Raw genomic sequence first — 12,714 nt, forward strand, 5'->3', positions numbered from 1 at the left:
TTAGCGTAGAAAATCGAACTCTGATAACATCATAGCAGGATAGAGCAATGGATCCCCAAATTAAGGACAAACCAGTGGAGTGGGAAACATCTGATCAGTTGCCAAATGAAGATACTTTGGAGTCTTCCACAGGAAACCAGTACAAAAGTTCAGTTGGGGGTGGACAGCAAAGGAAGGAACAGGAAACTGGCAACTCTGACACAGTCAGTACTGAATAGTGACAGGCCAGTGAGTTCCCATATGAAAGAGAATGGATGAGATAGGATGAAAATGAAGAGAATGTGGCACAGGAAGATGCACTGGAGTTTACTACAGAATACCCACATGAAATGGGGAACAAACAATGTGCCCTTAGTTTAGAAGAAAATGATCTAAGAGAAGAGTAGCTTGATTTAATAGAGATGGACAGACATATTAAGATCAATGAAAGAAACAGACTACAGAAGGTCAATAAAACCCAAAAAGTTAGAAGTTTGATAAAAAAAATGAACCCAGTAATTGGGACTATTCATAGAGATCCATGCGATATACGAGAAGTAAATAGGATATATTATTGTGCAGCTAAATTAATAACAGATACAATTTTACCACAAAAACACAGGGCAGTAAGGGCCAGAAACAGGAGAAATTGAAGTATTAAATAAAGAAAACTATAAGGCAATTAAAACAAGAAGTGTCACTGTTAGAAGAGTATAGAGGAGGGAACAGATCAATAAAAATATTCAGATAGATGTGATAAAAGCAATGGACAGTATCAGAACAGATCAGGATCTCTTGTAAACTATTGCAAATAAACTGAAAATATCCGCACAGGCAGAAGATCTTAGAGGATATGTAGATAAATATAAAGGAAAAGTACAGAATAAGCAATTTATTGCTAACCCAAAAAGTTTTATACAGAAGAATTGGGAAACAAGACAAAATGTATTGAAACACTACCAAAAAAGGAAGAAATAGATGCATTTTGTAGAAATATCTATGAAGATCCTGTGGAAAATAACAAAGATGTCAAATGGATAGAAAAAAAATAAAAGAAAGAATAAAAAGTTCAAATGTACAGGATATGAAATGGGATGTAGTAATGGCCAGAAATATTGAACAAAGTTAAGAAAAACTCCTAGTTGGAAAATCCCAGGCCCAGATGCAGTACCTTACTTCTAGCTAAAAGTATTCACATCTTTACACGAAGATTTAGCCATGAGTAAGAACTATTTGTATGTGCACCCTGAATGGTACTGACCTTGTTAACAACAGGAAAAACAATGCTCCTACTTAAGAGTGAACCTGCAAGCTATCCTAAAAATTATAGACCAATAAATTGCCTTCCGATGATGTATAAACTATGCACTGAAATTGATGCTGACTGAGTTTATAGTCATTTAGAAGAAAACTCAATCATGGCAATAGAACAAAAGGGTAACAAAAGGAAGTCATATAGAACAAAGGATCATTTGTTGTTAAATAAGGTCATAATGGAGAACTGTAAAAAGGGGAAGAATCTAAGTATGGCATGGCTAGACTACAAAAAGTATTTGACAGTATCCCACTTTAATGGATAAAAGAGTGCTTAAAAATGTAAAAGATTCACCCTACACTGATCAATTAAATTACAGTGACCATGAAACAGTGTCAAACCACTTTGCAGTTAAGCCATGATAAAGGGAAAATTATTATTCCAGGAATAAAAATTCAAAGGGGGATATTCCAGGTTGACTCTGTGTCACAGTTGCTCTTTTGTCTTGCCCTAAACCCATTAAGCTGTCTAAACACAGTAGCTCATGGTTGTAATTTGGATCCCAAAAAACAACAAAGTGTAAAGACTTTTCATCTTTTTTTTGTGGATGATGAGGAATTGAAAGCACAACTGCAAGTGATCAAAACTTTTTCAGATGATATAAGAATGTCATTTGGTCTTGATAAATGTGCAAAAGCAACCTTTAAATCAGGAAAGCTGCAGTACTAAGAAAACATCATCCTAGGACAGGAATGTGATATTAAAGAACTTGAGCAAGTGAGAGTGTATAAATATTTGGGAACTGATGAAGGATGAACAATAAAACATGAACTAATGTGAATAAAACTTTGTGAGGGACTATTTTAGAAAACTAAAATTAATACTGAAAATATTGATGACAGCTAGGAACAAAGTCCAGGCTATAAACCAATTTGCCCTTCTTGTCAGTTTTGTAAGGTAACATTTTGATTATATATTCATGGAATATTTTTACTTCCAATTTTGTGTGATGTTTTTTATGGGTAACCCTGAAGTGGACGAAGACTGAACTCTCAAACATCAGGTACCCAAGGTTCAATCTGCAATGATTAGAGTCTGGAATTCTGGATGCAAATATTATGCAATCTGAGTATTCAGAGTGTTTAAAAGGAAACAAAAAAAGAAAGTAAGAAGTTCACAACAAATAACAAGGAAGAAAAAGAAACCGATAAATGTCTGTAAAGTAAAGAGGATACGTACTAAAAAGGACATTGCTTTGTTGTATAACACACGGATTATAGGGAGTGATAACATATTTTTATCAGAAAACCTTCAGTCTACAAAAAAGGCATCATATTTCCAAAAGAGAAGGTAGAAATTTGCCACAAGATTTATGCTGTTATTGTTTATGAAACATGGTTAAAGAACAATGATTGGAAACCAGTTTTGTCAGGGTATAAATGTTTTTACTGTAACACACATTCTAACAAAAAAATCAGGTGGAGGTGTTATAATAGGGATTAAAGATAGTTATGATACTTGCTATTATTATATGTTCAGTGATAACACCAATACTATAGACCACATGTGTCAAACACAAGGCCCGCAGGCCAAATCTGGCCCGCCTGAATGTTTTATGTGTCCCGTGGTGAGGACAGCCAGCCGGCTGTGTCAGCGTCAATCCTGTGTGTCTGAATGGGTCATACAGCAATTACTCAAGTGCTGAAAAGAAGTGAATGGCACAGGAGTTGTGTTCTTTTATTTTTTTTTTTATTTTTATGTATTTATTTGGAAGCTTACATCTTTTAGTGGACTGTGCTGTGTAGTAGCGAGGAGCATGATCATCAGACGGCTGTGTCAGCATCATCTCTGTTTGTCTGAATGGTGCATAATGTGGTGGCGAGGAGCGTGATATAAAACGGCTGTATCAGCATCATCCCTGTGTGTCTGAATGGTTCTTAACATGTGGTGGTGAGGAGAGTGATCTTCAGTGCCATCCCTGTGTGCCTGCATGGAGCACTGCTACCCAAGGCCAACATCCGTGAATCTAGCAAATGTTTGGGGGAAAAGTTGATGCAGGGTGGTGCATTTCCTACCTAGTTTAGATAGATTGAAGATGCTGAAATGGTAACATTAGATTCTAATGTGGTGGTGAGCGTCATCCCTGATGGAGCACCTCTACACAAGTCCAACATACGTGAATCTGGAAATCAAAATGTTCAAAAGAAAAGTTGATGCAGAAGGGAGACAATTTAATGAAAGATGGGAAAGCGAATATATGTTTATACTTCGCGAAGACAAACCGGTGTGCATTTTGTGTTATGAGGCGGTGTCAGTGATGAAGGAGTACAATATACGTAGGCATTTTGAAACCAAACATGGAGCTAAATATGCTAAATATACACTTCATGAAAGACATAAAATTGTCCAAGAATTAAAAGACAAACTGCAATTGCAGCAGAACATGTTTACTAAAGCTACAGCAAAAAAAGATGCAGCAGTGAAAGCTAGCTATATTGTGGCTGAAGAAATTGCCCGAGCTTCCAGGTGTTTTTCAGGGGGTGCCTTTTTGAAGCAATGCATGCTAAAAGTGTGTGAGCAGGTGTGCCCCGATCAGAAGAAGACTTTCCAAAATGTCAGTTTGTCAAGAAATACCATTGCAGATCGAGTTTGAGATCTTGCAAGAAATCTAACAACACAGCTGGCCGAAGAGGCACGCAGTTATCTAACTTTTTCATTAGATGTCGATGAAAGCACAGACAATACTGATACAGTGCAGTTGTTCATCTTTATACGAGCAGTGAAGACAGACCTCTCTGTCACTGAGGAACTCTTGGGTGTAGCTGCAATGCATGGGACGACAACAGGGAAGGAAATTTTTGAGGTGGTGAAGTCCATAAATAATATTAATTTACCCTGGAAAAAGTTGGTGGGGCTAACTACCAATGGTGCACCTGCAATATGTGGAGGAAAAAAAGGCTTGGTTGGACTAATGAAGGAGAAAATGCTAAATAATGACTGCCACACACATCTGATTACCTATCATTGCATTATCCATCAAGAAGCTATGTGTGGTAAGGTTCTTGAAATGGATAATATAATAATCGCAGTCACAAAAACAGCAAACTGTATACCAGCACGTGGCCTGAATCATCACCAGTTCCAGTTGTTTTTACAGGAGGTAGGTGCAGAGCATGGAGACGTGCCATACCACACAGAAGTAAGGTGGCTTAGCAGGAGCAAAGTCCTCAAACAATTTTTTGAGCTCAGGGAGCAATTCGCTCTTTTCATGCAAAGTAAAGGAAAGCCCTTGCCTAACCTATCAGATCCAACCTGGCTTTGTGATTTTGCTATGATGTGTGATTTAACAGTGCATCTCGCCCAACTGAATCAGAGGCTGCAGGGATACAAACAAGTCATCACAAAGATGTCTGATATGATCACAGCATTCCAGCGTAAACTTCTCTTATGGAAGTCCCAACTAGAACAGGACAATCTTCCCCACTTTCCTGTTTGTCAGAGTATCACGGCCTCCTTATCCACTGCTTTTCCTTGTGCTTGGTTGGCTACTAAAGTGAGCTGGTTAATTGATGAGTGTGATCAGCACTTCTCTGACTTCAGAGCACAGCACTGTGGCTTTGACATTTTTGCCAATCCTTTCACAGCCATCAACAGTGCGCCCCATCACCTTCAGATGGAGTTGATAGAGCTTCAAGCCAATAGTGGGCTGAGAGCAAAGTTCCAGGATGTCTAGATAGAGGACTTGTACCGTCTACTGCTCCCTGACTTGATACCACAGCTAAGACTTCATGCTGCCCATGTTATGTCCATGTTTGGCAGCACCTATTTGTGCGAGCAGATGTTTTCAATAATGAATCTAAACAAGAACATGCACAGATCACGCAACATCGATGAAAACCTCCACACTGTTTTGCGGGTTGCCACAGCACAAGACATAAAACCAGACATTTACTCACTGACCAGTGGAAAACAGTCTCAGACATCTGACTAGAAAACAAGTAGGTGAGCAATTTCAAAACCTAAATTTCAATGTATTACAAAAAACTGTTTTTGAACTTTTTTACTTATAGTACACTTACAGTTTGTTTTGTGCTTTTTGTTATTTTCAGAACATGATTAATGCACCTTGCTAAGGCACACAGTGATGGCACTGATGGAATTTAATGCACCAGGATGGCATGAGATATGGTTTCTCAGGATGATGAAGTATCTTTACTTCTACTAGTCTTAGTAGATATATAGATTTATCTTAATAAAAAATTAATAAAAAATTTGGCCCGCGACTTAGCCTATGTGTTTTTATTTCGGCCCCTTATGTGACTGAGTTTGACACCCCTGCTATAGACTGTGTAACTGTGACAATAAAGAAACTCTGGAACATATAACAATCGTTGGAGTGTATAGACCACCAAAGCATATGCTGATGACCTAAAGGAATTCATACATTTCTTGCATGAAAAACAAGAGGGAAGAATAATATTAACTGAGGACTTAAATTTACCAGACACAGATTGGAATAATATTGATTCATCAACATTAGTAAGGAAATTATTCACAGCGTATGTTCAGGAATAACAATTGCTTCAGATTGCAAAAAAAAAAAAAAAAAAAAAAAAACTAAAGGAAATGGAACATACTAGACATTGTTTGTGTTCCTAAAGGAATTACTGTTACTTCAAGTCAAGTTTTGCCACCATTGATATGCAGAGATCATGGAATTATAAAGGTTAATTTGTTGTTAGATAATTCTGCCAAACTGAAATCTAAACCAATGCACAGAAGATTAATTACAGCTTATATGGAGGCAAAGCAGTCATTATGTAAAACTAACTGGAGTGATGTGTTCAGTGGAAAAACTGCAGATGAGATGTGAAATGTTTTGAAACAGAAATTGTTTGAGTGTGAAAAAAATCAAAAAAAATGTTTAACATCAGGATCTAGGCATACAACGTCAGGGGATACATTTCCATAAGATCAAGCTACCTGATTAAGGTGAGAGACAAAAAATATAAGAAATGGAAGAGAGATTGAACTACAACTTTGCAAATTGACATAAATAAGCTGGAATAACAAATTAAGAATACTGTGAGACAAGATCAAGAAAATTTTGAAGGAAATTTATATAAACATATTGAGCATAAAAGAAAAAACTTTTTTATAGATACATAAGATGCGGAAGGAGTAAAGGCATACAAATTGATAAACTGTGCGTAGCTTGTAAAATTTATTCTAAGACACAGATTATAGATATATTTACAAAATCTTATGCAAAACAGTTTGGCTTCACAAAGGGGGTGATAAGTTGTCCTAGTGACATCCAAGTAACGTCAGATCAAATTAGAAGATATTGAAAAAGAACTGAGCAAATTGAATCCAAACAAATCACAGGGGGAGATGGACTTAGTAATAATGACCTGAGAACACTTCAGCAAGAACTTAAAGTACCATTATATCTATTATTTATTAGGTCATATAAATATGGGGAGATCATTAGGATTGGAGACATGCACTTATTAAACCTGTCTTTAAGGGAAAGGGGTGTAGGACAAACCCAGAATAATATAGACCCTTAAGACTTCTTTCATGTTGTGGAAAAATAATGGAGAAGGTAATATTGGATAAGTTATTGTCAGAATTGGATAGATTGGGACTTGAAACCATATATCAGCATGCATATGTTAAAAATAGATCTATTACTACCTGTAACATGATGTTCTATAACAATATAATAACAGCTATGAATGAAGAATCATGCTGTAATGTAATATATATATATATATATATATATATATATATATATATATATATATATATATGTGTGTGTATAAAACGTCAGCATTTGATAGGGTCATACACAAAACACCGATCAATAAATTAGTACAACTAGGTATTGATGTACTCTTGATAAGATGGATACCTGCATGGCTTACAAATAGGACATGGCAAGTATCATACAGCAATTAGACAGCTGAAATTCTTGGTTACCCAGCAACTGGACAGCTGAAATTATTGGTTACAGTCAGGGTGTCCCACAAGGCTCTGCCCTAGGCCCTTACTTGTTTAGATTGTGTCTTTCGGACCTAACTTTTTCATCTGAGGTGTTCACCAGTCTATATGCAGATGACCTGAAATTGGGTAAACTGATTACATGTGTTACAGATAAGGCATGTCTGCAAAAGAACTTGACTAAATTAACCATTTGGACACAGGAGAATAATATGCTGATAGATACATCATAAACTAAGTATATGAGATTTGGGAGACATAAACTGAAAGGTGAATATTTAATTCAGCACATAGTGATTGAAACTGTAGATTCATGTAAGGACCTTGGTATATAGGTAGATCCAGCTCTGACTTTTTTAAATCATATCACCCAATTAGTTAATGATAGTTATGGAACTATAGGTTGAATAAAAAAAATTATAAAGTCTAGGAAGCCAGAAAAGATGAAGTCATTGTTTGTTAGTTACATTAGACCCAAACTTGAGTATGGAACAACAATATGGAAACTTTATAAGAAAACAAGCATGAGTAAACTGGGAAGAGTACAGCAGAAATATACCAAGGGAATTCATGGATGTGAAAATTTAAGTTATTATGAAAGACTAAAATATCTGGACTTCTAAAGTGTCTCTTACAGAATATTTAATTCAGGTATATAGGGCATTTAGTGACAACTACCTCTGGGAATGTTTGGGGTTAACAAAAAGTACTAGAGAACCATCAGACATCATATGTAGAAGATTTTATAGGAATGAGAAGTGTACTAATTGGTTCTCTGACAGAGCAGCTGATGCATGGAACAGATTACCAAATTACAGTAAAGCAAGTATTAGTCTAAATATCTTTAAGAACAGCCTGGATACTTATTATGGAAACAAGTGTTTTAGTATATTGGCAGGCTAGAAGGGATTAATTCCTGTGCTTGAAATATTTATAGGTATGTATGTATGCATGTAGAGTTCCTCTACTGGAAATCACTGTCTGAAAGTTGTGCCGACAGTGATGCCCTTTTGGGGAGAATTTCCCTCTTCAAGTCTGTGCTACTGTGGAGTTGGCATATTTAAGGCTGGAGCCCCCCCCCCCCCCACACACACACACACACACAGAAAAACACTTAAAATGTGAATGTAGTTCAGGGATTCTGATCCTTAGTATATTCAGTTTTGTCTGTTCATAGTAAAGGTGTTTTTTTGTTATACACTTTTGTTGGTTTACCAAATAAATCTGAATGCAGGAATTTTCATTGCTAATTGATTTAAAGTAATGGAGTTTATTGAAATCTGTTTTAGCGGTGTGTTTATCTGAAATTAATTATATTTGTTTTAATCAATGTGTGTGGCTTTTGCTCATTTTTATTGATTTACTTGTAGCTGTTTTTGCAAGCAATGTATCTGGTACATTCCTTTATTGCTTTAACGTTGAGACTGGTGCGTGCTGGGTGAAATGTTTATCTCGTCAAACTTTTATGCTCCATATTTCTTTCAGCCATCAAGCTGCTATCAGTTCTCATTCATTCCTCAACAATGGAGACAATAGGGTGAAAGAAATACATTGTGTGCCCATCATTCGTGCAGCCATGAGGGGTATGTCATGTCTTTGCCAGGGTCTACATTACATCATCGAATGCTTAAATAAGTGAACGATGATTAATCGACCCCATGTAAGTGAAAGCTTACAATGTCAAAACCCCAGAACAATGATTTTTTTCCAAGGGAAAATATAGCTGCTCCCAAAAAAAAAAAAAAAAAAAAAAACTTTAAAACAGTACATAAAGTGGGGGGCTTTGACTCCCATCCCTCATGTGGGGGGCTGTGCCCACCACACACCCCCTACTTAAATATACCAACTCCGAGATTGCACTACAGTGCCGAAAACAGCAAAGTAACAAAGCAGCCAAGCTAATTCTTTCCAGGGAAAGAATTTGCTTAAAAGCCGCTTCACTATTTTGCCTTTTCATTCTTTTACAGTTGATCAAAGATGCATTCAACAGAATGCATCTTCGATCACGTAATAGGAACTCTCTTTGCCAGCATCCCGGCAATAAAGGCATGTTTAAGCCATAACTCTAACCCTAGAGATAAGACATGTGAGCTGCATTACAATGGAATTCACTACACCTTCTCTATGCAAGTGCATGCTTTTGTGTACCCACAGTCAAGGCTACTGCACAATGGCTTGGTGTAGAAATGCCTATCTCTGCGCTGTCCTTGCATCACCACCTCCCCTTTGAGGTAATCTGTCATTGGATAGCTCACTCTTCCCCTTTCTCCCAGGAAAGGCACAAGCATCCTTCTTATATCAGCTCCAACATGCACCTGAGCTGCAAGCTAAACTTGGGTCACCTGGGTAATAGTCATTGGTTCATAGGAGATTACTAGGCTGAAGGCTCAAGAGCCCTTACAAACCTAGCCAGTTTTAACCAGACTTTACCCAATTTTCTATCCCTAGGGGAAAAATAACAAGGGTCAGCAAGCAGGGTTATGACAATTTTTAAAGACTGCTTCTATTCATAAGGAACATGTGTGCCACACTAGGAGTGAATTTTCAATTTCCCATCCAATGGTCCAGATTGCACTTGAAATGGTCAGGGAAAGGCTCTGTTTCACGTCAATAGGAAGCCTTTTCCAGAGGAGGGGCAATCTCTGGGATACATATCTGTCTCTACATCAATATCCATGCATGTCAGAGATCATACTAAGATCCTTGGAGTGGGAAACCCTTGTGCATTTAGTTTTGCGAATATGCAACATTTCCATCAGGGTGAGGTCAGAGACTGCCTTGTAGGTCAGGCATAGATCACTCCTCAGTAATTGGTAGGAAACTGAATACAGTGATAGATAGGGCTTTAATCAGTCCACATATAACATGTTAGTTATACTATGTATTTTTGGTGAGAAACCTCTGAGGGCACTCCAACTGTTAAAGCTGTCTGGCAAGGTATATGCTGAAGGGTGCATTGTACTTGATTATTGGTTTGATGAGGGACAAGTGGTATTATGACATCCTTAGATCTGGATTCCATGCCCTTATTTATAAGCTGAACTACAGAGAAGGATTTCCTCATTATTGTGGACAAATGGTGGTCAAAGTTCAGATTAATATCTTTCAAAGTTCCCAGATTTCTCATCACTGGGTCCACTCATGAGTGGGTGTTATCAATGTTGCAATTTGCAGGGATGTTTGATTTCCTAAAAGGTATTATTATGCACTTCTTTGCATTTAGTTTGAGGCCATGGCTCTGACAATCATTAATCTGCATCAAACCTTTCTAGAGGATATCAACATCATTTGGGAAGTCAGTGATTGCCCCCAACTTGCAGTCATCAGCAAACTTGGTCAGCCAAAGGCCATCTACATTTGCCTTGACATCTGAGAAGTGTATCTGAAACAGGAGGGGGCCCAACACTGTGCCCTGTGGTACTCCACTGATAAATGGCCTCTTCCTGGATGTGAATTCCACAACTCTAACATGTGTCCTATCCATGAGCCATTTGGCTAAACATCTGGTGACACAGAGGTTTATGCCCAATTTTGTGAGTTTCTCTATAATACATGAGTTGGGCATTGGGTCAACTGCCTTGGTCAGGTCAAGATAGATGGCATGCACTGTCTTACCCTCATTCATGGCCTAGGTAACCTTCTCAAAGAAGTCCACATGGTTGAGCAAGCAGGACCTGCCCTTAACAAAGCCAGACTGGGCTTGGTCTAGAATCTGGATATTTCCTATGCCTTTGTTAATCAGGTCCATGATTATCCTTTCCATAGCCTTGCATATGAGGCTAGTCAGATTTATGGGTCAGTAGTTTCCTGGGTCCACTGATGGTCCTCCATTGTGCATAGGGATGACTGTTGTTGTCCTCCACTCTACTGGGACAAAGCTTGTCTGGAAACTATGGTTAAATAGGGATCCCAGGTGTCTACCAGGTCATGTTTCAAACTATTTAGGCACCCTGGGATTCCATCAGGACCTATTGATGCTGTGTTTCTAGCTTTAAAGAGTTCATTGATGACCTGTTCCTTTGTGATAACAGCAAAGGAATGGTAGGGGGTATTTCATGGGGCATGAGCAGGAGGTGATGAGGGGTTGATATATTAGCTGACTTTACCAGCCAACAGGTTTACTATTTCTTCTGGCTGAGTATATGCAGTGCTATCTACAGCCAACTCTGCACAGTGTTGAATGTTTCTCTTAAGATTTCAGACATAACTAAAAATGCTTTGTGGTTATCCTTTGCTTGGGAGGCTATTTTAGTCTCATATTTAGCTTTTGAAGACTTGACTAGTTCCCTGATTTGCCTGTTGAGACTAATGATGAATTTTTTTCTGTGTTGTCCACCCTCCCATTTACTTCAACAGGCATTTCTTCCTTCCTTTTATTTATGCCAGTGGTCCACCGGGGTGACTTGTTTTTCCAGCTAGACCTGGGTTTAATTTGATCAGGTACTACTGTTTATATGCAGTTGGTTAAGTGGTTGAATAGAGCATTTGTGTATACTTCTCCATTGGCCTCCTTGTTTTTGGGGTTAGGGGAGCTTTAAAATTACCTATGCTATTACTTAATATAAGGTGATTTGCCTTGGAAAATTTCTTTAGGGTTTTAGTGTTTGATGAGGGTTCTACCATTCCATTTATTTCAAAGGAAACAGATTTATGATCCAATCTTACCAATGAGGACATTATATTGGAGGGTGCAATACTCCCCCATGTTTGTGAGTACTGTGTCAAGGATATGTGAGCTCCTAGTGGGAGTGCAGACCAGCTGTTCCAGAGTATTTGCATTGACAAATCCAGGAATCTCTGAGCCTGCATGTTAGTGGTCATGCATGTTTCCCAGTTTATGGAAGGGTAGTTAAAATTGCCCATGAGTAATGTGTTAGGCTGCATGATAACTGATTCTAGTAACTTCAGGTATGTGGGGTTGTTTTCATGTTTTATGGCTGGGGACTTGTAGCTAGTGATGATATGGTGGGAGATTTTGCCTATGGTCAGCTGGACCTTGAGTAGCTCAAATGAGTCATCCTGCTTGAGCAATCTAGGGGTTTGATTGTTTTTATGTAAATGGAAGCACCTCCTCCTTTCATGTTTTTTTCCCTTTTCAGAGGGTTGTCTGAATGTGTGATAGGCATTATAGCCTTGCACTGCTGGGGTGCTTTCGACAGCCTTGAACCGTATCTCTTTGACAGCACAGATATCAGCATTCTCCAGAGTGAGGAAAGCTTCCAAGGAGTGCAGTTTCTTGTTAAGACTCCTAGCACTAAGCAGTAGTACTTTCATCTTGGCATTAGAAGAATTTGTTACATTGGTAGATCTGTTGGTTTAGCACTAGCTAAAAAGGCACTATGGGGGATGCTAATGCTCTGGCCTGTATTTGAAAGTCTAGTGGTGACAGGTGCAGATCTTTTCTGGCAAAACATCATGGTCTGTCGATCATATCATCCCAGGCTGAGAAATACTGGATCCCCTTGGAATGATAC

The 12,714-nt window shown here is 38.2% G+C and overlaps 1 pseudogene; it reads left to right on the top strand.

The window, feature by feature from the left end:
- The first annotated feature begins 3,428 nt into the window (after positions 1–3,428).
- Positions 3,429–5,225, top strand: LOC122807578 (annotated as a pseudogene).
- The last annotated feature ends 7,489 nt before the right edge of the window (positions 5,226–12,714 follow it).

The sequence above is a fragment of the Protopterus annectens genome, chromosome 7.part1 (assembly GCF_019279795.1).
Source record: "Protopterus annectens isolate FY-2018-M chromosome 7.part1, PAN1.0, whole genome shotgun sequence".
NCBI lineage: Eukaryota > Metazoa > Chordata > Ceratodontiformes > Protopteridae > Protopterus > Protopterus annectens.